The 24539-nt window shown below is 34.4% G+C and overlaps 1 long non-coding RNA gene across 1 annotated transcript; it reads left to right on the forward strand.

Annotated features, from left to right (window-relative positions):
* Positions 1 to 1433: 1433 nt before the first annotated feature.
* Positions 1434 to 24539, forward strand: LOC141553596 (uncharacterized). The gene is made up of 3 exons (XR_012485543.1): positions 1434 to 1477; positions 3159 to 3207; positions 24483 to 24539. It is a non-coding gene; the product is annotated as an uncharacterized LOC141553596 (long non-coding RNA).

Here is a 24539-nt window from a genome sequence, read left to right on the forward strand (position 1 = left end):
TCTGATCTTTGCTGGATATCTTATCCTCTCCTCCATGATCTTTAGCTCCCTTTTATATGTTTTATTCATTCAAGTGTAACCTCTTTGAGGGCTGGGACTAATTTTCTTTTTCTTTGAATGTGCATTTCCAGCTCCAAGTACTGTGCTTGGCACATAATAAACACAATTCTAAATTCTAGATCTTAGGGATAAAAGAGAGCCATCAGAATTTAGGAGTGACATGATCCGACTTAAACTTTAGGAAAACTACTTGGATAGATGGTTGAAAGATGGATTCTATCGAATAGGGAAAGATATCAACTAGCATAGGCAAAGAGATGAACGAACAGTCTATTTTAATAGTACAAGTATCAGATAATGAGGGTCTGCACTAGAGTGGTAGAAATGACAGAGGAAAGAAGGGAGCATATAGATATAGAAGGCAAAGGCAGAAGCAAGACCTGGCAAAAGATTGGACATAGGAGATGTGAGGAGATATAGATGATAAGTTTGCAAAGCTTTGGTGACTGGGAGAATGGTGGTCCCTTCATCATTAATAGAGAAATTTGTAATCAGGGAGTATTTGGGAAGAAATATAGTGAGTTCACTTTGAAGCATGTTGATTTTGACAAATATTGATGGAGATTTCTAATAAGCAGAATTCAGGAGAGAGGCTAGGTCTTGCTAGTGAACTTATTGATCAATCCCTTTCAACTTTAATATTATATCCTAAAGTCTTTCATTTTTGATATCCTATGTCTATGTTTGAGAGAGGTAAAGTGATTTGTTTAGAGATTGTTTAGGAAATTTAAAGGCAGGATTGAAATCAAATCTTTCCTCAGTCCAATTCCTTTTTATACAATGGTGCTTGTCTGTGAGAAAGTGGCAGTGATTATAGAAGTTGTATTTCTCTTGGTGATGGTGGAGGAACCATCTGAGATTTCCATCTAGGGACAATTCCTTTTGTTTATTTAAGAGATTACAATGTTCTTTTCTCTCACTGGCCATTTTTTCCCCTTTGAGTCACATCAGCATTTCATTAGCCTATTTCAAAGTGAGGGAGAAATATTACTATGAAAAACTGTCAGTAGTACTCATAGAAAATGTTTATTTACTGCTCTGTTCAGGCTTCATCCTTTAGCCCTGTCTCCTTTGAAAAGACCCTTCAGCAGAAAGGAGATCTCATTTACTAAACAAACTGTCCAGTAGCATAAATAACTCATTTGGGGTCCTTTTAAATTGGTTTTCACATGATGCTAAATCCTTGATTCACCAATAAAAGAACACAGCTGCTCCCTTGCTACTTTCTTCTCAGTATGAGCCATGAAGTAATCTTCAAGCCACACTACTTTAAAACCAATCCAATTTTATTTAGGAATTTGGCACAGAACCACAGCTCCAGGATGTCTCCTATCAGGCCATCTATTCTTCCAGAGGTTTGGGGGCTTGAGACAGCACATATGCTGTACTGTAAGGGAGACTACCAGGCATGAATCAGGTAAGGAATGAAAATCATGTGAGAACTGTGTAGGTTTAAGACTTAAAAGCCTGTCTGTTCCCAACTGTTATCCCATTTGTTCTTGCCACAGGTGCTGACACCTCAGTTAACTTATTTGAGCAAAGACAAGGAAGGTCTTATTAAGATGTAAATGCTATCTGGAAAAGGAATAACTAAATCCATTGTCAACATTTAACACTGGTATAAATGAGTGGATTAAGTCAGTTAGCTAGCAAGGCTCAAAGGCAAAAGAGCTGGATTATCTAAGGGAAAAGTCATCACAGTAGAGGTAAAGAGAATCCACTAGTCCTCCAAACAAAATGCACTATTAAAGCACCAACCACTGTATGAAACCCTGCAATACAAAAACAGAAATGAACCTGTCTCTGTCCTTGAATAATTTATGGTTTATCTGAGAGATAAGCATTACACCTCAATCAACTACTAGGGAATTATTGAGTACTTATTCATGTCCTAGGTAATATGTCAGATGGTGCAGTTACAAAAACAAAAATGAAACAGTTTCTGACTTCAGGCAGCTTATATTTCTTCATTGGAAACAAGCTGTAGAAATTTAAATGGAAAATATGTACAATATAAATATGATATTTGGGAGCAGGTGAGAGACAGAAGGATACTATAACTCTGGAGATCAGGAAAAGCTTTATGTAGGAGATAGCAATTGACCTGAATTTTCATGGAGACTAAAGATTCTAAGAGGTAGAAGAGATAGAGTAGATTTAGAGGTGAAAGATGGAATTTCATTTTTAAAGGACAGGAAGTAGGTCACTAAAGCAGGACTATGATTTGCTGAAGGGCAGCACCATGTAATTGGACAAATTCAACTAAGTAGTCTTGTTGTGGGCAGTAGCCCCTTTTAGATTCCTTTCTGATTCTCAACCCCCATGGCTGACCTTTGATTTACAAGACATGGTCAAAAGCACCCTTTTGAATTCCAAAGGGAGATATCCGGATCTGAGCTAACTAATGATCTGCTCAGGTTTCCCAACCCCCATCTGATGGATTCTGGACCTCACTGAGGAACCAACCTGGGACTCCACACATAGGCCCCTTTTATCAAATAAAAGAGCCAAGCTGGAATCATCTCTGGGGAGAGGGTCGAAACATACAAGCAACATGCTTTGCATCACAGACTCTCTGTCTGCCACTTATGGTGTATTATTTTCTCTATCTAATACCTTTTATTAACCAGACTTTAACCATACTTCCAAACTCTACAATAAACCTTTTTTTTTTTTATCCTTTGTATCCTTGCGCCGAATCCAAAGGGAGTTCCATTTGACTCCCTGTACCCCTAACCTGCCACTAGACCTCAATTAAGCCCTAATTTTATTTAGATATACCTTCTCTAGACCTCATCAGTCTTTCTAATGCACCACTAGCTTATTCATCCATTGCCCATATATTGTAGCAATTATTGTACACATTAACCCCATCATGACAATCCTTAACCTTATCATCTATATCACAGCAACCCTAACTACAATGTAGTCCAAATTACACTCAACTTCAAAACCCTCTGTGTTTCCATTATGTTTTACGAAATAAATAAGAACTCTTGATTCCAGCATTCAGAACCGTCTAAATCTAAAGTCTGGATCCATTGCTCCTTTTCAGCATTATCATAATATTAATTACCTCCATTTTGTTTTAATTTTAGTCAAATTGGACTACTGACCATCTCCCATGAGCATATGGTTCTTTCTCAGGTAGGTGGGCAACAAGATTTTTCTAAGCAATTAGCATGCATCAGAATGTCAGAATATAATCTTGCTAGGTTCTGGGAATACAAATATAAACAAAAAGAAAGGTATTTCTTACTCTTAAATAACTTACATTCTAATACAGGAAAACAATATAATAAGGGCAGCTGAAAATATTGGGGAGAAGGGGAAAAGTATCCATAGAGCATGAAAGATTCTAGAAAGACAGGAAAAGATCTGAGGGGAATAAAGAATGATCAGCATTGACCTTTCATTCAAATAAAGGTTCCCCAAAGTAGGATAAGGTAGTCATTAGTACAGAGGATTTTCCAAGGTGAGAAGACAGTGGGAGGCAAGTCAGGGAATTTTCCCACCCTCTTTCATGTTTCTTTTCTCATACCATCCTCCCTCTCATTTCCATCCCACAATATTCTCTGAATAGATTCTTTTCAAGCTCTGTTAATAACACCTTTGAGATTTTTCAAAGATTTTTATATGTATTATTTTATTTGACCAATCAACAAACAATGATTAAATACATACCATGTGCCATGGATTGTAGCAAATTATGGGAATAGATAAAAAGCCAAAAAAAAGCCAAGGAGTTTCTATATTCAAGGAGCTTATGCTTTAATGGAAGAAATATATAAATATATCTTTTTATGTAAATGCGTCTATCAAATATATTCAAGCTTGTTTTAGAAGGGGCTACATTAACAGTTGAAAAATTGAGAAAAGCTTCAAGTTGTAGGTAGTTTTTAAGTTGAGTGCTGGAGGAATCCAGGGATTTCAAAAGATAGAAGTGCCAGAAGAATTTTTTCCAAACATGGGAAGCAGCCAATATAAAGTCTTAGAGACAGAAAATGGAACATTCTGGGTGGAGAATAGAAAGTAGGTCAGCATAGCTGCATAAAAGAGTTTATGGAAAGTAGTTCTAAGGGAGTGACCATTGAGCCTCATCTCTATGAATATGCACAGTGTGCCAGTGATGGAATTACCCCCATGGAAGATATTGGGGAATCTGCTTATGGCAGAGTTGTGATACTATATGATGGAAATATCTTATGTAGACATTCTATAACTGATTCTGTTATGATAACTCAGTAATTAATAGGAGATTCTTGATTTGCTGAAACTCTGAGTTTGGAACTAAGGTACAAGAAGGAGCTTTTCAATGCCCTTAACCTCTACAAAGTCTTTGATCTCTTTCTGGGTTTGACTTTTTTTTGGCTGACTCATTTCTGGTTAATGGCATCTGATAATGCTTACAATACTGTAAGCTAAAGGAGGGAGGGGAGTCCCATGTCTTCTCTCCAATTAAGGCCAATGAGAGTTAGAAAGACATGAACTTGAAGAGATTGATGCTATGTAGAAATTATGTAGTCTGACCATATACTCTAAAAGGATAGAAGGGAAATGTGATTTCATGGTGTTGGGAGGGAGGATTAGATGTACTTTTTTCTTGCTATATACTACCTTTGAAATATCTCATTGATATTAACATATTGAATGGAACTGGAAGCTAACAGTTAGCTGTCAGCGGAATGTGGGCTCTAGCTTCTAGTGGCAAGGAATAAGCATTTATTAAGTACCTATTACATACCAAACACTGGGCTAAGCACTTTGATAATTGTTACCTCTTTAGAGCTATCATTAAAACAATATCCTAACCTCTCAGGAGCATGTTTGGAGTTCTAATAGGAAAATGTAACCATCATCCCTTAAGGAAAGTAAATGTAGAAGATTTTATACATGTTTAAGAAGACCTAAAATGCAAGGAGCCAGATTGTAAAGAGATTTAATTGTTGAACTAATAGAAGATGAATTGATGTATAATGAATGAGGAAGATGATATATTCAAACTTATACTTTTAGTTAAATCACCTTGGTAACTATATAGAGAATGGATATAGCAAAGAAAGGATTGATGTAGGGATAACAATATAGGAACATATTATAATGGCCTATTGTAACTAGAAAGATGGATGTGTGAATAGAAATAATGAGACTATGGAAATAGAAATAATATGATTTGGTAACTAATTAGATGTGTGGACTGAGTGAAAGAGAATTTTATTATAGTGCTAAGGTCATGATTATCTAGAAGAATAGTAGTGTCCTATACACTAATAAGGAAGTTCAGAAGAAGATGGGTTTATCCTTTTTGCAGTGGCAAGAAACTGGAAACTGAGTGGATGCCCATCAATTGGAGAATGGCTGAATAAATTATGGTGTATGAATGTTATGAAATGTTATTGTTTTATAAGAAATGATCAGCAGGATGATTTCAGAGAGGGCTGGGGAGACTTATAAGAACTGGTGCTGAGTGAAATGAACACAACCAGGAGATCACTGTACATAGTAACAACAAGATTATATGAAGATCAATTCTGATGGACATGGCTCTTTCAACAGTAAGCTAATTGAGGCCTGTTCCAATGATTTTGTGATGAAGAGAGTCATCTATACCCAGAGAGAGGGTTATGGGAACTGAGGATGGATCACTACATAGCATTTGCATTCTTTTTGTTTTTGTTTGCTTGCATTTTGTTTTCTTTCTCATTTTTTCCTTTCTAATTTTATTTTTCTTGTGCAACAAGACAATTGTATAAATATGTATACATATATTGGATTTAATACATATTTTTAACATGTTTAACATATATTGGATTACTTGTCATTTTGGGGGGGCAGTGGGAAGGGGGAAAATTTGGAACACAAGGTTGAAAAATTATCCATGCATATGTCTTGAACAAAAAAAATGATTTAATAAAGAAAGAAGAGGATGTATTTGGGGGGGTATATGAGGGGTCTTCTGATTATGTTGAATTTGGGTTACCTATAGGATATCTAGTTCAAAATAGCCAAGAAATTGTTGGTTAACTCATGATGGGAAATTGGATTCCTTGAAAGATACTAGGCTTGACTCTAGATTTGAAAAGTTATCTTCACAAAGATTACATTTGAATCCATGGAAGCTGATGAGTTTACCAAGTGAGAGGATAGATTAAAAAAAAGAAGGACCAAGAAGAAAACTGTAGTGTACCCAAATTTTGAAAGATTTAGATAATGAATTGAAGTGTAGTCTAACCATATTTATAGCCATATGAAAAATGTCTTAATATTTAAGAAATTTGAGTGAAAATAATTCTGAGGTGCTCATATCTATTAGATAGGCTAATAAAATGAAAAAAGAAAAATGGCAAATGTTGGAGGAGATATAGGAAAAATAAAACCACTTTTTAATGCCCTCTTGGCAGAGTTGTGAACTGATTCAACCATTGTGTAGAGATATTTGAAGCTGTGCTCAGAGGGTTATAAAACCATGGACACCCATTGACCTAACAATACTGCTACTAAATCTGTATCCCCAAAGAAATTTTCAAAGAAAAGAACCCATGTGCCTACAAATATTTATTACAGCTCTTTTCTGGTGGAAAAGAATTGGAACCTGAAGGATTGCCCATCAATTGGGAGACTGGCTGAACAAACACGATATATGATTATGATGGAATACTATTGTGCCTTAAAAAAATGCTGAGCAGGATGCTCTCATAAAAACCTAGAAAAACTTCCATGAGCTAATGGAAAGTCAAATGTACTGTTTATAAAATTACATCAATATTATAAGATAATTAGCTATGAATAACTTACCTATTCTTAGCAATACAAAGATTCAAGACAACTCTGAAAGACTCATAATGACTTTTCCATTTACAGAGAAGAAATCTATGGCATCTGCATATAGATTTAGAATATTTTTTTTAACTTTATTTTTCTTGGGTTGTTTTTTGGGGTGGGGAGGAGTGTCTATGTTTTTTTTTTTCATAACATATAACATGGAAATGTTTTGCATGGTTACACATATATAACCTGTATCAAACTACTTGCCTTTTCAAAGATGGAAAGGTAGGAAGAGAGGAAGAGAGACAATTTAGAAGTCATATTTTAAAAATAAATGTTAAAAATTTACATGTAACTGGGTAAAAATAAAATACTAAATAAATTTTAAAAAACAATGCTACAAACCATTATTTTTGTAGGCTGCAGGGAAGGAATTAGTATATGAGGAAAGACTGAAGACTAAAGGAAAATGATGATAATAGGAAAAACTCTGATAAAGTTGGGACAAAATAGGATTAAGACTACAAATAAAGGTCTTGACCTTTGGAGGCAAGAAAAACACCTCTTCATTATAATAAAGAAAGAAATGGTGGGGGTGGGGGTGATGATGATGATGCCAATGGATTGTGAGAGGGGGAAGAAGGGAAAAGAATGAGCACTCAGGGAAAAGGTTTCAATCCTCATAATAGTCCTAGGTGTTGAAAGATTAACTTTTTAAAATTATTTTTACAGAGAAAACTGAGGCCCATAAGGCCTTATAATGTCTCATTGTCAGCAAGTATCAGAGGCAGGATTAAATCCAAGTCTCCCTTAGTACAGGCACAATCCTCACCCCAACTCTCACCATTTCTGATTGATGAGGTTAGAGGCAGTGCAGAGAATCCCCTTGTGGTCGGCACAGGTCCTCCGTGAAAGAATTCACAAACCTGAAAAGTTTTGGGTGGCAAAAAGGGAAGTATATTGTTGGATGAGAAGTCAGATTTGCTAGGAAGACTGACTTCCAAGCTGTAAAGTCCTATTAAGGAAATAGAAGCTGGCCCTGAGAAGAGAATGTCTTCACAGTGGGCAAGAGGCTTGGCAGCTATGCCAAAAAGGCAAAGCATGCTATTTTGGATATTCTGCAAAGAATGAGTGAGCAGAAACCTATTGGCGGGGGTGGGTTGGGGGAAGGTTCTGGAGGCAGTTTGAGCTGATCAGACCAGGATCTCCCAATTGAATGAAATTACTTAGAAGGCTTTTTCAGTCTGAATTTGCATGGGGATCTGGCTATCAATGGGAGAGAGATGATTTGCCTTAGAAAAGGCCAGCCAGAAGTATATGCTATCTCTCATAGACTCTCTGGAGTCTGGGAGGCTAGCAATTAAAGGGGATAGAATTTCAGAGATTTAATTTTACAGATCAAAAGAGGACATGCAACATGATCAAATTAATGCTCTTATTGTCCCCAAATGAAGCATGTCAAATTTTCTCTTATGATCCTACTCTCATCTCTCTAATTTCTGTACTGAAATAAATCTCCTTGGTCACCATTCCTATGTGTCTGCTATTTCCCCCAATAGAATGTTAACTCTCTGATGGGAGGGGCTGTCTTTGTTGTGTTCAGTACTATGTACAGTGTTCAGCACTTACTAAATATTTAATAAATGCTTTTCCATTCCTTCTTTTATACACTATAATATCACTTAACTATTGAAATCCCTCACTATTTTCAAGGCCCAATTAAAATGTCACTTTTTTCATGAAATCTTCCCTGACTCATCCCTGACCTTTCCTTCCTCAAATTTCTCAAATTATTCAAGTAATTACTTGACCATCCTTTGGTCCTAAAACATCTTCCACCTTAATTGTCTAATTGATCCTAAGGTTTCGTAAAGTCATAGACTATTTCTGTCTTTTTATCTATATCTATCTATCTATCTATCTACCTATCTATCTATCTATCATCTACTACTTATTTGTATTTAAATATCTAATAGCATGGGCAAATGGATAAATTTTGTTAAATTTTGAATTTATGAAGACACTAGGTACCAGGAAAGATTGGAAAACAAGCAAAAAACTTGGAGGTGGAGGAATGAAGATGGAAAATCTGAAAACTTCAAAGATTGAAAAATCTTTGATTGAAAAAAATTGAAAAAAAATGTAGTTATGTTAAACAAGCTATCCTGTAATGGAAAAAATTCTTTAGACAGGGACAAATCTGTAGGCTTCTCAAAGTTGAATTTCCTTCCAATTAGTGTGGAATTCATGGTGCTCATAAGAGAAGGCATCCAGAAAACTGGGCTTCAAACTCAACTTGCTTAATGTTTCTTTATGTATATGACTGCTCTAAGTTTTATTTTCCTCTCCAATGATTAAATATACTAATATATCAAAGGAAGCAATATAAACAGATGAAATAGACAATTTTTAATGCAGAATGATCTATGAAGTTCCTGGAATTCTTTGACAATATTGACTGGATGCAAGATATTATAATTTTTATTAATGCCTCCTGTCACCATGTCCAAATCCAGCCCAATCAAATGACTTTGATCCATAAAAATACTCTGAACTACAGTGGGAGTGAGAGTGGTGAAGTATCCTCTATTCATAGAAACTCGGGCTGAAAGTGACCATAGAGATCATTGGGTACAATCTCAACTTCACAGTTGAAGAAAATAAGGCCAGGGAAAGTAATGATTTGCCCCAAATCACACTTTAATTATAAAGACCTGGATCAGAATCTTAACACTCTGAAAACCAATCCAGTTTTCATTCCTCCTTTTCCTACTCTGATATTTCTCTGAACTCCCGGTATTAACCCTTATCATGGGACTAAAAAAATGGGACTCCATTAAATACATTATTGTCTATATACACAACCACTTGAGTACTTTCTCTTTTACTTTAAGCCTTCTTCTGCTCAGGAGAAAACATGGTGGCAAAAACTCCTGGATTATAAGCAGACTATATTAGATGATTAACTAACATTATAAACCAGACCTTCTAACTGATAACCCCTTTTGGGTACATTGTTGTAACTTGGAAAAGGAAACCCCAGATATTTCAGAAATTGCAGCTGTCAGAATCATTAGTTCATCCTTGGCTAGCCAATGTAGCCAGAACTTTTAAGAGGTACCCAGTGTTCAAAGAAGCACAGAGAGCTGGCTAGTCTTCTTGTTCCACTTGAATCATAGGATCTTAAGATTAAAAGCTATGGAAGGAACCTTAGAGATCATCTAGAGTTGGACAAACTTAACTCATCCTTTGAGGAAGTGACAAGAAAGGCCTAAGGAGATGGTTTACAGAGAGGGCTTAGCAGTACTGAGTCGGCATGGCTTGTCTAAGCTATGACTAAGATATCCAGGATGATAGATCTAAGTGTCCAAAGTACCAGGCAAAGGGAAAAAATGTTTTATCTAATGCATAAGTGGATGGTGAAGATTCACATATTTATGAAAAGTAAAGTATAGCCTGAATATCAGGAAAATAGGAAGAATTTAAAAGAAAGATTCTGGAATAGTAGAAAAGTAGTAGACTGAAACCTGGATCCACATCCTGACTTTACTAACAATAGGACTCTGGAAAAAAGACAATTTGACTGGATCTCAGTTTGCTCATTTATAAGATGAGAGAGTTGGATCAAATGGATCCTTTCAACTTTAGATTAAAAACCATATGGTGTGGCTAGAATTAGGGTGGACTTCATTCAAAGAAAAGATACAAAATGGATAAGATTTATACTTATGGAATTTTAGGCCTGTGTTTATTGGATTTCTGCATAGTAGTACTGAGGCAGCTATGTGGAATAGTAGATAAAGCACCTGCTCTGAAGTTAGAAAGACTAGTCCCAAACACTTACTAAATGTATGATATTAGGCAAGTCAGTTAACTCTGTTTGCCTGGGTTTCCTTACTTGTAAAATGATCTGGAGAAATAAATGTCAAACCATTCCAGTATCTTTGCTAAGAAAAAACAAGAACAACAACAACAACAAAAACAAAAACAAAACAAAACAAAAACCAAATGGGATCTCAAAGAGTCAGAAACGATTGAAAAACAACTGAACAATGTCAGTATCTCCATTCAGTCCTCAGAATATGATATTAATGAGAAAAAGACTAATTTATTCTAAAATCAATAGGTGATGAACTTAACTTTAATTTTCAGAGTTTCTATTTCTTCATTTGTGAAATAAGAGATTTAGAATGAGATCATCCCTAATTGTATCATCTAGCCCTTATGTTTGATATGTTATGGTAACCTTAAGATATGTGGTCTTAAGATACTTTTCAGCTTTAAAATTCTATGTTTTAACAGTATATGTTTCTTTCATAGAAGCAGCTAAGTGATCAGATTGAAAAAGTCATTTTATCCTTTTCTGCCTCAGTTTCCTCAACTATTATATGGGGATAAAAATAATACCTACCTCCCTTTATTATGAGAATCACATGAGATAATATATTTAAAGTGCTTAGCACAATGTCTGACATTTCATAAATGCTTGACTCCTTCCTTTTTTTTTTGTTTTTAATATTCTTGAAGTCTATAGTTTTGCATTAAATAAGTGAAGATTGCTTTCGACATCATTCCTTTGTTTCAAGACTATTCCTTCCTTCAGCTCCACACACCTCTAACCTATGTAGGCCCCTTTATTTTCCTTGGACCTTTAAAATTAAAAATATTTTCCTATGATAGCTTTAATTCCCCTAAAACATCTTAGCTTTCCCCTAGAGAAGGATATAATCAATACTTTTCATCTCAAGCTAGCAATTTGGATACAGGATATGTTTACATCAGGATATACTGTTTTTGCTCCTGATCTACAAGAGAAAATTGGCCAAACCAAGTTTAAACAATTCTATTATGTAAGTTTTGGTAGGGATCTTAGATATTGTTTAGTCCAATCTTATTTTATTATGTATTGTTTTTTTTGTTTGTTTGTTTGTTTGTTTGTTTGTTTGTTTGTTTTTTCTGATGCAATTGGGGTTGTGACTTGCCCAGGGTCACACAGCTAGGAAGTGTTAAGTGTCTGAGGCCAGATTTGACCTGACTTCCTCCCCTGATTTCAGGGCTGGTGCTCTATCTACTTCACCAACTAGATGCCATTTCATAATGTATTTTAAAAAGATTTTTAAATGAACAGAAATCTATTTTCCCTCTCTCAAAGCCAACATCCCAGTGGAAAAAAGGAAAGAAAAACTAATTCTTGTAACAAATATGCATGGTTAAGAGAAAAGTAGCCTCATTATCCATTTTGAAAAATATATTTCTCATTCTGTACTTTAAGTCCAATATGTCTATCAGATGATAGATAACATGCTCCCTCACTGATCCTTTGGAACCATGGGTGAGCATTGCCTTGTTCAGAGTTCTTAAAGTTTTTAAAGTTATTTGACTATACAGTATATTTTTTATTATCTAAATAATTCTCCTTGTTATGTTCATTTCATTCTTTATCAGCTTAAAAATCTTTAAAATTGTACATTTTAATAATATTGTTATAATAGTATAAATTATTTTTCTCATTCTGATCATTTCCCTCAGAATTAGTTCATATAAGATTTTTTTTTCAATTTTTCTTTGGAATTATCTATTTCAGCAAAAATAGTTTTTATCCTGTTCACATGCCACAGTTTATTCATCTATTTTCTACATAATTCATATCTCCTTATTTTCCATGTTTCCATGTTTCCATGTTTTGGCTTGGCTTTGGTCACAACAAAAAGAACATGTTCATATAGGACTTTTCAGCCTTATATTTCTTTTGGGTATAGGCCTAGCAATGGAATGACTAAGCAAAAGGGAAGGTACTCTGTAATAACTTTTTATATAATTCTGGAACTGTTTTTCAGTATGACTGTACTTATTATACACAGGATCATTAACAACTTGTGAATATACCTATTTTCCCATAGCCCCTCCAATATTTGTCATTTTCCTTTTTGTCATATTTGGTAATTTGATGAATATGTAGTAGAAGCTCAGAATTACTTTGCACATTTATCTAATTATAAGTGTTTGGGAACAATTTTTCATATTTCTATAAATAGCCTTGATTTCCTCCCCAGAGAATGGTCTGTCCACATACAGAGACCATTTATTATTTGGGGAATTATTTGTATTCATTTTCTTACATATCTTGGAAATGAGAATTTTATCAGAAGAAAAAAATTGTGGTAAATATTTTATCCCAATTAATTATCTTAATCCTAGCGTGTGGGGAAAATGTTTTCTTTAATTTATTATAACTAAAATTATCCATTTTATACCTTGTCTCACACATATTAGGCACTTAATAGGTTAGTTATTAGTTATCATTATTGTTATTACAGTTGATTATATCACCATCATTAATGTTTAATCATTTAATTGTGAACTGGCCATTTTATAGCACATCTCTGTGTATTTATATAAATTCTACCAGTATATTGGTAGCGTACTCTTTCCTCAATTCTGCCTCACAGATTTCTAATTATGAACTCCATAAAGTCTTACCTGGCTCTCATGTTCATAAATGCTGATATTCTCTCTTTATTCAAATTACCTTGTATTTATCTGTATATATTATGTATCCTATCTTCAGCCAAGAGAAATCTAAGTTTTTGTTTTGTTTTGTTTTTTTGTTTTTTTAAGGACATGGACTCTCTCATTTCAGTATCTTCTTTCTCAAGCAGAGTGCTTTACATATATATATGTATATATATACATATATATATATATACATACATATATATATATATGTTAACTTATTTTATTAAATATTTCCCAATTATATTTAACTTTTTAAACATTCATTTAAAAACTTTGAGTTTTTCTTTTCTCCCTAATTCCTTAAAAAGATACCTTCCTTAATATTGAATCTATTCTTTCTGTTTCTACCAAAGTCTCTATTTCATTTTTGTAGGCAGTTAAAATTGATAAATTTATGATTGGCAATTTTATTGACTTAGGCATTGCCTTCACTAAAAAATATTGTAATCCAGGGGTTCTCAAACTACAACCTGAGGCCAGATGCAGCTCGCTAAGGACATTTATGTGGCTCACAGGGTTATGGAAATGGGCTGAGGGGCAGAGACAGAGTGTGAGTTTTTGTTTTTACTATAGTCCTCCCCTCCAACAGTCTGAGGGACAGTGAACTGGCCCCCTATTTAAAAAGTTTGAGGACCACTATAATGTAATCCTTCCATGTCTTATGAGTGTCATGCCCATGCTCTTTCATAAGTATCCCCAAGAGTTTGTCTCAAAGACCTGGGTGTCTTCTTCTAAGTCTTGTAAGCATGACAGCAGGAAAGTGGAATGGTTACAATGAACACTTTAGGAGTTTAAATTTGGTAGCTCTATGGAGGTGGGATTAGAACACACAAGAAGTTTGAGGTGGAAAGACTATTTACAAGGCTATTCGAAAAATCCAAGTGAGAGGTAATAAGTTCCTAGAATAGTATGTTGCCATCTTATGACCCTCCTAGACCTTGATAAGTTCCATGAAGTCAAGGACCATGATTTCTCTGTTTTTTAATATTTGTAACATATAGCACACTGTTCTGTATATAGTAGATATTTAATAAATGATTTTGTTAAATGAATAGAGGTCATCTCTCGGGGAGATGCAAAATTTTATCTAACCAGCATCAAAAGAATGTATTAGTATTAGTTTATGGAGTTCTGAGGATACTCATTTCCCATAAAATGTGAGCTAGGTTTATAATAGATTCAGAAAAGAGTGACACTACCAACAGCTAATTTCCGAAAACAGGCTGGAAATGAGTGTGATTTACTGGTGGCTATGTAGAAATGATCATTGCTGTCAGCTGTGAACTATTACAGAAGTAGAAAAGCTACTGTGGTAAGAGGAAAGGAATTTAACTCCACTTAGGTAGGTAGCAGCAGCAGAGGGTATGAAGTAGATTGAGCCTGAAGAGTTAGAAGGCCAAAAAAAGGCAAGTGATTCAGTAGATCAAGATATACATAAAGTCACCCTAACCTTATAGAAAATTTAGACTTGGGGGTGGAATTTCGGGGAAGGGTTCTAGACTGTTGGTATTGGGCAGCAGCTCAGGAAAGTAGAGCACTGAAGCAATGAACTACCAAATTGTACAACCCTCTCCTCCAAACAAAGCAACTACAAAACAATGATCCCTGAGACTGCAGATGCATAATAAACTCATAGAAATTTCCTAAGACAAATAAAGTCTCTTCACTTTTCCTATTGCTACTTTTGAACTATAGAGGAAGATTTGTGTTCAAGTCCTCTCCCAGAAAATTACTATCTGTGTAACCCTGGACAAGTGGCTGTCTCTGGTACTTCACCTAAGAATGAAGATAAAAATAGCACCTGCCTTCATATATATATACATATATATATATATATATATATATATATATATATATATATATATATGAATATATGTGTATTTATATATACATATATATGTATATATGAATATATATGTATTTATATATTATATATCAATATAATTAGCACAAAGTCTGGCACATAATAGGTATCTAATAAATGCTTGTTTCCTCCATCCTATTTTCATCTTATTGTTGTTTTTATTTTTTTTTTTTGACTGAATGGAACTTATCAATTGGATCCATTATTCATAGGCTTTAGAACAAGATTAAAATAATATTTTTCAGGCCCCTCATTTTTTAGGTAAGAAATCAAGGGCAAAGAAATTCAAATGACTTGTCACAAATACTCTTTTCTAGAGATACAATTCAAACCCAGACCCTTTCCTCTGAATTTCAAATTGTCAAAGATTGGTATTAATTGTTATGGGCCAGAATCTGAACTTGAAACAAGGATTCTTACACGTTGTTAAGTCAGTGGAACTGATAAAGACAATGGTTATCTGATTTACCATGGTGCACAATAGTTCTCTAGTTCAGTACATGTACTTAGTACTTAATATAGTTCTATAAGATTCACACCTATGATAATGCAATTATAAGAGAGTATATAAGCTCAGACAAACTCATCCAGAATCAGAGCCAGAGAAAATAAGTGGACTGAGGTGGGAACTCAAGCTCTCAGAGCCAAGTAGAGACAGATTCATTCCATCTTCATCAGCCTCTTGGTGGCTGGCCTGCCCTCCTGCTCCCCTCACTGAGACCAAGGCCCGTCTGAAAAGCTCTCAAGAAAGCTAGCTGGGCCCCAGGCAAGAAAACAAGATTTTGAAGGAGATAATAAAGAATTTTGACTAACACCTGGCTATTCTTGTGATTATTACTCTGACTGAAATGAAGGCTGCTCAAAGGCCTCCTGAAAACCACCAAGAACATTATAATTAATCCATTAAAAAAGCATTTAGTAAGCATCTTCAGTTCTTCAAGCACTACTCCAAACTTTGGAGGGTACAAAGACAAAAATTAACATTTCCTGCCCTTAAGCATCTTGTATTCTATAGAAGAGACCATATATTCCCAGAGAGCAGTTATGGTGTCTATCATCTTCATTTAGGCTTATTTTTCACTTTCTAGCATAGTGCTTCTGAACATGTTAGATGTTTGATAAATATTTGGTTGAGTTGAACTATACTATCCAAGAGAGTTATTGGAGAGACTCAAAGAACCTAGATTTAAATGTTTATTCTTCTGTTTTCTACTTGACTGACTTTGTTTAAAATACTTCTTCTTCAATAAAATGCCCTTTTCTGTAAAATGAAAGAATAGAGTTAGATGGTCTTTAGGATCACTTTCCACTCCAAATTCTAAGATCCTGCAATTAGAGCTAAGTTGAAGGAAATAAACTTAGGGAAGGGAGATCAGGGAGAAAGAGAAAACAGCCAAACCATAAGTTAATCACGAATTACCTGGAATTGTTATTATTGTTGCATGTAGTATCTAAAAGGGATCCAATAAATGGTAATGAAAGGATGAAGTTCTGTTGTTAGAATGGAAGATGCTAAGCATCTTCATAAGCATCATAAGACTCCCCTAATTTCCCAAAGGAGAAAAAAAAGATGTCATCAGGGAGAGTGTCTGCCACTCTTTGCCCATTGGAAGTAATCTGGAAGGAGCGAGAGAGGATGACAGGGTGAAGGTGCACCATGCTTGGCTGGTACAATCTCCATGTGAAAGGGGAGCCTGCTTCCAAAAAAGTGTGATGAACATGGAATGAAAAGCCTGACTTGGAGAATCAACAGACTGTTCTGTAATTCATTCTAGTCTGTTATCCATGTGGTGAAGAGATAAACTAATGCTTGTCTGTGGAGCTGGACTAAGGTAATGCAAAAGGCACTAACTAGATAAAGCATTCTTTCCTGAGTGACTAAAATGCAGAAGCAATGGATGCTTAGAAACCTCAGAGTGAGGAGAGGGGTCTCAGGACTTTGTCTCACGGGGGCCTGCCCATGTGGCATATGAGCACATGGCCCTGCTATTGTTTGAAGTCTTTTTCCTGCTTTTACATAAAGGAGTTTTAGAAATAAATATCTCAGAGGGTTTTGAAAGGTTAGGGAAGGCAAGTAACCAATGGTGAGAGAGCCCGAGTCCATGTTTGTATTCAGTTAGCCCAGCAGTGAGTCCTGGAGGGATAATTTGAGTGACACAGGCCAGTGGTATTTGAAACTCATCTAGCAGATAAGTCACACTAAGTGACTTTGGTAGAACCTAGTGCTATGTAGAAACTAATAAAAGTTTGTACCCATTCTCCCTAGAGACTGAGATGGTACAAAAGAGAATGTGGGCCTAGGTGTGAAGGGGAGGAATGTTTGTATTTGTCTTTGTACTATAGCTTCATAATAAATATTCATTTAGAACAGCAAATTGATGTTAATTGGTTAGTGATAATACTGGTCTTAATAGTGAGGGGGAATACACCAGAATGAAGGCTCAATCCAACAGCATTAAAGAAAGCTATTTTTTTTTCTAGTTAAACTAGAGAAAGAAACCTGGGGTATCCTTAGAACCCAAAGTAGGTAGCTCTCCTCCGGAACAGTGAGTCCAGAGGCTTGCTAGAAATCTAATTAAACAAATATATCAGTGTGCCAGGGAAGAAATGTAGGGAAGATCTGAAGGAGAGATGAGAGTACATAAGGTAAATATGAATTTTTGATTGAAAAATTATAAAAAAGTGAGTTGAAATCTCCACTGACTTTATTCTTGGACATACTCCTGTGACCTCTTAAATCACTGATAAATAATAATAACAATCCTGACAATCCATATATCCATGGTGTGTTAGAAAAGCAAAGACACTATGCCTGTGAGGAATCACTATTACCTGGGGTCCTGAGTTATCTTCCACCCTCTCCTCTCTTCATCCTCTCCTTCCTTCCATTTTTACTCTGAGAAATATAGCCAAACCAACACTATCTTTATCTTTGGAAAAAAAGAGTAAATTTCCTATTTTTTTTTGTTGCTGTCACCATCTTTGTGACTTCACAGACACCTTCCTCTGTCTAGCACTACCTTGTAAATATTATCGCCATTATTAGAATTTATGTTCTAAGGATTACAGGGATTGTTTCATTTTTGAATTTGTATGTATATTGCTTAAGCACATTGAATGGAATATACATGCTTGATAAAATTTTTCATTCATTCTTTCAGGCTTGATATGTAAGTTAACCATAGGCAAATACAACTTTTCAATACCATAGGCAATTCTTTAGCACTAGAATTTGAAGATAATTCAACAATTACATCAATGGAAGGAGTTTCTATATTGGAAATTGTCATAACTTATGAAATTCCATGGCCAGACCACACACAAGTAAAATGTTTTAAGATTTTGAGATATATGGTGCAAGAATTAGTATCCTAATTTTAAAGATGAGAAAAATGACTTGAAAAAATGAGGTGATTTGCCTGCGGTTAAACAGTTAGCAAGCATCAGAGCCAGGATTCAATTCTAAGCCTTTTGAGACTAAACCTAATATTCTTTTTACATTACTATTTTAAATTAAGTCTCCTATTTTCAGGGACCACAACTCCTATGGTGGGACTATATGAGCCAAAGTGAGCCCTTTTTTCTTTCATTTTGTGTTTGTTCACATTTTCAAAGTTGGAAATACCATTTCACAACAGCCATAAAGCATTCTGTTCCAGTTTGGCTTTTCAGAAAACAGTAATTCCAGAGTTACTAAGCAGATGGCTTATTTCCTCCATCTTCTTGCCTAAAAACACATTCTGAATGACTCAAAAGCACATAACTCATGACCTATTGTGACTCATTGCTCAACTACTGTGCATTTGTTTCGGCATTTATCACACTGTTGAGAAAGTAAATTTAGATTTTACACTTTTTCAGTGGGTAGGTTTTAATATCCTGAGGAGGCTACAAAGCTAGGAAAGAATCTGGGGAGAGATGTTTTCATTTAACAGGAATAAGGGATAGAATTGGAAACAGTGTGTGCCCCATTTTGATATATTTCTCCTCCCTTATCCAATCTTCTGAATACAAGGAAGATCTTCCCTCTCCTATAACACAAAGCATAGCAGGCCTGTATAAAAGCAGAGAATCCTTCTTGTTTTCTGCCTAACTGTAGTTTGCATGTAATTGGAACACATGCTGGATGTCAGTGCTTCTATTCTTGTCCACTTATTCACCTACATCTATGCTCCTCAGGGTGGCATTTTATCTCTATTCCTATCCAGTGCTTGAGAATAAAGCTGAATGTCCACTGCAAATTTAAGAATTGGATCCTCCAACTCTATGGATCCGAACATCAAAATTATTTAATTAAGATATTAAAAGATTGTCTCAGTCCACTCAGAAAGAAACCCCAATTGTCACATGCTCAAATAATTGCACAATCTGACCTCAGGTGGCAAGGTACTTTTAACAGATCCCTTATTTACTCTTATCACTTCCTTATCCCCATCTGCCTTCTTTGTAGACCCCATAGCAGGTACCTGGATTGGATTTTTTAGTGATAGAATATGAAGGTGAAAGGAGCCTATTAATATAAAATGTTAGGTCTCAAAAGAACCATGGGATATAGCATACTGGGAAATAGAACCTAAAAGGACCCTACAGCAAAGAGTGTTATTATCACAGCAAGCACTGGAACCTATCTCCTTACTCCTATTTCCAGAGTTGTGTGTTTAGTTTCTTTTCAGCTTTATAGAAGGAAGGATTAATTCTGTTCAGTAAAACATCTCCATTTCCATAGAGGTCTGAATATATTACCTTTTAAAGATTTTCAAAGGCAGCAACTGAAGCTAATGGATCTGCCAGCATTAAATACATTTTTAAGTGAAACTTTGTGATGGAAACACCAGTTCCTTGTTCTTGTAATTTGGTACATGTATTAAAAGTATCATTTTATTTCTGGTAAGGAGAAAAACACCTTTCTTCCATTCACATTTACTCAAATTCCAGATATTCCTTTGGCAAAAAATTAACATTGGTTGGCATGCTATATTATATTTATCCATAACCAACTTTTAGAACACATAAGGAAAATTTAAAGTAAAAAACAAATGATCTCTTATGGACAGTGTATAAATGGAAATTATCTTTCATCTTGTGTTTACCCATTGATTTGCCTTACTGATGGTTTCATTCTTATCATAATGCATTGTTCTGGGCTTATAACAAACATATGCAGAAATTATATATGGATGTGGAGCCAAATAAGATTCCTACAAAAACTTTTCCCTTATGGAGTGAATTCTTTTTCAGATGCATGGAACTAATCTTGTTTCTTTATTATTCAAACATTTTGTGGCTCTCTATTATCTCTAGAATAAAATACAGTCATCTTGGAATATAATGATTTTCACAATCTGATTATCTTACCTTTCCAGCTTTATTTTGTATTTCTCCTATTTATACATTCTATGTTCTAACCAAACTGGACTGGCATATCTTTCCAATTTTTTCATTCTGATATTTCTTGACTAAATACATTCAGTGAGATTCACTCTCATGCCAAGAAAATATTACTTTTCCATTTCTATTAAAACCTTTCTCTTTCTTCAAGACTCAGAATGGGTACCTCATCTTCCATTCAGCCTTCTTGGATGCCCCAAACTGAAAGTCAATTTCCCATACTCAATGATATAAATGCAAATAAATACTTTTAATTATGAATTTGGCAACAAAAACTTGAATATGCTAGGAAAAGAAGATATGTTTGAAGCCACCTACAATGAAGAACTGGATTTATTTGCATATCAAATCTTGCATACAATAAAGGAATTGTCCTTTTATGAATTTTTGTTTTTGTTTCTAGGGTTTATTTGAGTCACTAATTCTTTAGGATTATATAATTTAATTTTTGTATATAAATTTTTCCTTATAGGTACATTTTACTATACTTCCTATTGTTTTATATTTGAAAAAGAATGCATTTAATATTTGCTTTACTACATTTTTGCATTAACCCTTTACTTCCTAGTATGTGGTCATACTAGGTCATGTTTTTGTAAAAACTATTTACAAGCTTGGGTATAAAAGCCAGGAAATGTACATATTCATTTAGATGGCAATTCAAAAGTTTCCAGGGATTTAGAATATTGGACTTTTCTAAAATACTTATCAATTCTTTAATATTTCCTTTTATTTTATTTATTTTTGCTAGATTTGTTTAAGTCTGAAATGGAAACATTGAGGAACTTATTTTTATAGTTTTGTCTCTGTGATCTGATTAGTTTTTTCTTTAAGTACTTCTATGCTATTTTGTTGAGTATTCATATATTATATTTCTGTTATATTTTATTATTTATGGAATATTTAAGTGTATTGTAATTTCTTTGCTTATTTCTTTTAATCATGTCTATTTTACTTCTTGCTTTGTCTGTTTATCGTCATTCCATTTCTATTTTTTAATTGTTTGAAGTATAATAAATTTTGTTCCAACCTTAAACTTTAATCTGTCTCAATTTTGTTTCTACTTCTCTCTATTCTGTGTTACACAGCTATGTATCAATCATGTACATTGATCTCCTCCTTCCTGTAGATCCCTAAGTTTCTTTAGGGTCAGATATGAGTGATTTTTCTTTTCTTTTTCCTTTATCTCTCTCTCTCTCTTTTGTATCCCTAGAATACTGCATTACCATAATATGAAATAATAAATGTTTGCTAAAACAAATAAAATAAGTTGGAATTTCCTCATTATGTTAATCTAGGTTCAATTATAATTCTCAGAACTCTACTATCTCATTATACAATTCCAATACCCAAGCCCAATTAAGATAACCTTATCTAGAGTTTCCCTTTCCTCATATAACCTTAAGGTTCCTATCTCTTTTGTTCATCAAATAACATTCCTCAGATTATTCCCATCTCTTCCACCCATACCTTTAGGAAATATGCCACAAAATGTGTGCTTCTCATAATGACTTTTTAATTTTTCAGCCTATCTCTATTGCTTCAACATTTCAATACATCCCTTGGCTAATTACAAGTATCACTTATCACCTGAGTATATCAAAAATAATAGCTTTTATTGGTGTTTTTACTGGCCAAGCTCCACTACTTGACTTTGTGTACTTCCCCTAATGATGATATTTTACTGTGACTCCAAGCTCATTAATGGATGAACTCTATGCTTAGAATATCCTGGGATGCTTGTGTGTATGCATGTGTGCACATGTGCTCATGCTAGTGCAAAGGCAGGAAGAAGCCTGGAGAAGGGATGGCTGCACTAAGAGATTCTCCTTCTCCTGACTCTGTCACTTCAATAATCATAGCCATGAAAATGACTGCTGAAAGTAATCTGATAAAGGCTAAATATGTGCAAGTTTTTAAAATCTATTTTCATATTTGTCACATTGTGCAAAAAAAATCAGAGCAAGAGGAGGAAAAATCATCAGAGAGAAAAAAAAAAACAACAAAGCAAACAAATACATCGTGAAAATACTATGCTTTGATCCATATTCAGTCTCCATAGTTTTCTCTGTGGATATGAATGACATTTTTTCATCCCAAGTGATATATTACCTAATAATTTTCTTTTAGAAATAATAAAGGCATACTGGAAAAGCTGTGTTCAAGTCTCATCTCTGACAAATATTGGCTGAATGACCTGAGGTATATTATTCAAACTGTCAGGGTCCCTGGAAATTTTCTAACATTAGAAATATGATTGAGTTGTTGATATGCTTTAATGGAAATAGTTTTCATGCTATTAATTATCCATATCCTGAAATTATAGATCTGGACAAACAAAAGAAAACCAAACAAAATAAAATATGGTATTAACAGTCAAAAAAATAAAGAAAAATACTGCTGACATGCAATATGCTTTTGGTTTTGCCAAGTAATTCATATTGGATTTATTGTTTGAGCTTGGCTACAATCCTGAAACTAGATGCTCTTGCAATCCTGATACTACAGAAGTGAAAACTGAGGTACAAGGGGATTAAATGATTCATCTGGGTCTTATAAAACTAGTGTCAGAGGCAAGATTGGAACAAACATTTTCCTGGCTTAAATTTAAATATGCCATACCAACATCTATGAAGAAAGAAAATGAGCAGCTTGAACTATATGACTTTCCTGATTAGCTTCAGCTTGGAAAATCCATAGCTTTCTATTTCCCTTCCAACCTATTTTTTAAATTTTTAAATCTTTTAAAAATTCCTTGTTAATTCCTCCTTAGGCATTTCCTTTCCTCAAATAGCACAGCTCTTAGGGGAAGATGAACATGCTAAAGTTCTGTACTTCCTTCATTTTCCTCACTTCATTGGGAAGAACTCACTGGAAAATCCTTTAGGCTCCCAAGTTACTTGATTTTAATTAATTCAACCCACACAGATATCCAAATGAACTGTTCTGATCTTGTCACTGCTATATTCATAACCCTACCAAATTTCTTAATGGGACATTTATATTTATCATCTAATCATTAGTAAGTATTTCTGAAGTACTAAACATTATATTAAAGTCTACCACTATTTATCTCAAGCATACCTTTATACCTTTGGAGCTAAATTTTCTTCTCCCCTCTCTCTCTGTTCTTCCCTTCCTTCTTTCCTTTTTGCTTTTTACCTCCTTTTTTGCTTTCTTTCTTTCCTTTCCTTTTCTTCCTTTGATGAATAGATGACCAGATATATGAGATTCCTCTGTGCATCTGAGAGTTGACTGTCTAAACTATGAAAAACTATTACTTACTGACTTCTTGTCTAGGATAGATGAATAAGATCAGTGGCTGTTTTTAAATATGGAAGGGGAAAAGGAGACAGTTTCTGAGGAGGGAGTTTCATTTGGTGATCACCTTCTTCATTTCCTTAGCCTCTTATAATATTAAGGTGAGGCTATCTGTTTGAGTACACATGCATGCACTCCATCTGAAATGCTCCCTGATTTTAGCTTCTGGACATTTGGAAAATAGGGAAAAGAAAGGGAGCAGAGTTCAATTAGGGTATTCTCTTTCAGCAAACTGCATCTTATATTTACAATAGATGTTATTCTTTTCCTGGAATCTCATTATAATTCCAATCAATTTAGGTAGCTGTTATCAGATCACATTTCAAACATTACTTTATGGAATCTTTATATTACAGCTAAAATGCTAAAAGCTCTAATATCCTCATTGGATAGCACCAACCCAATGATACTGGAATTCACAAGTTTCTTTTCATAAAGAAGGATGCTGCATAAAATTGTAAATCTATAGTTATTTGGTCATAGAATAGCACAATTATTGGTCAGGGTAAAAACAATAACAACAACAATGATAACTAGTATGTACATTTATTAAATATTTGTTTTGTAGGTTTCAAGGAATAAAAAAGTAAAGTTGACTCAGATCTTGCCTTCAAGGAAGTCTAAA

The sequence above is a fragment of the Sminthopsis crassicaudata genome, chromosome 2 (genome assembly GCF_048593235.1).
Source record: "Sminthopsis crassicaudata isolate SCR6 chromosome 2, ASM4859323v1, whole genome shotgun sequence".
Lineage (NCBI taxonomy): Eukaryota > Metazoa > Chordata > Mammalia > Dasyuromorphia > Dasyuridae > Sminthopsis > Sminthopsis crassicaudata.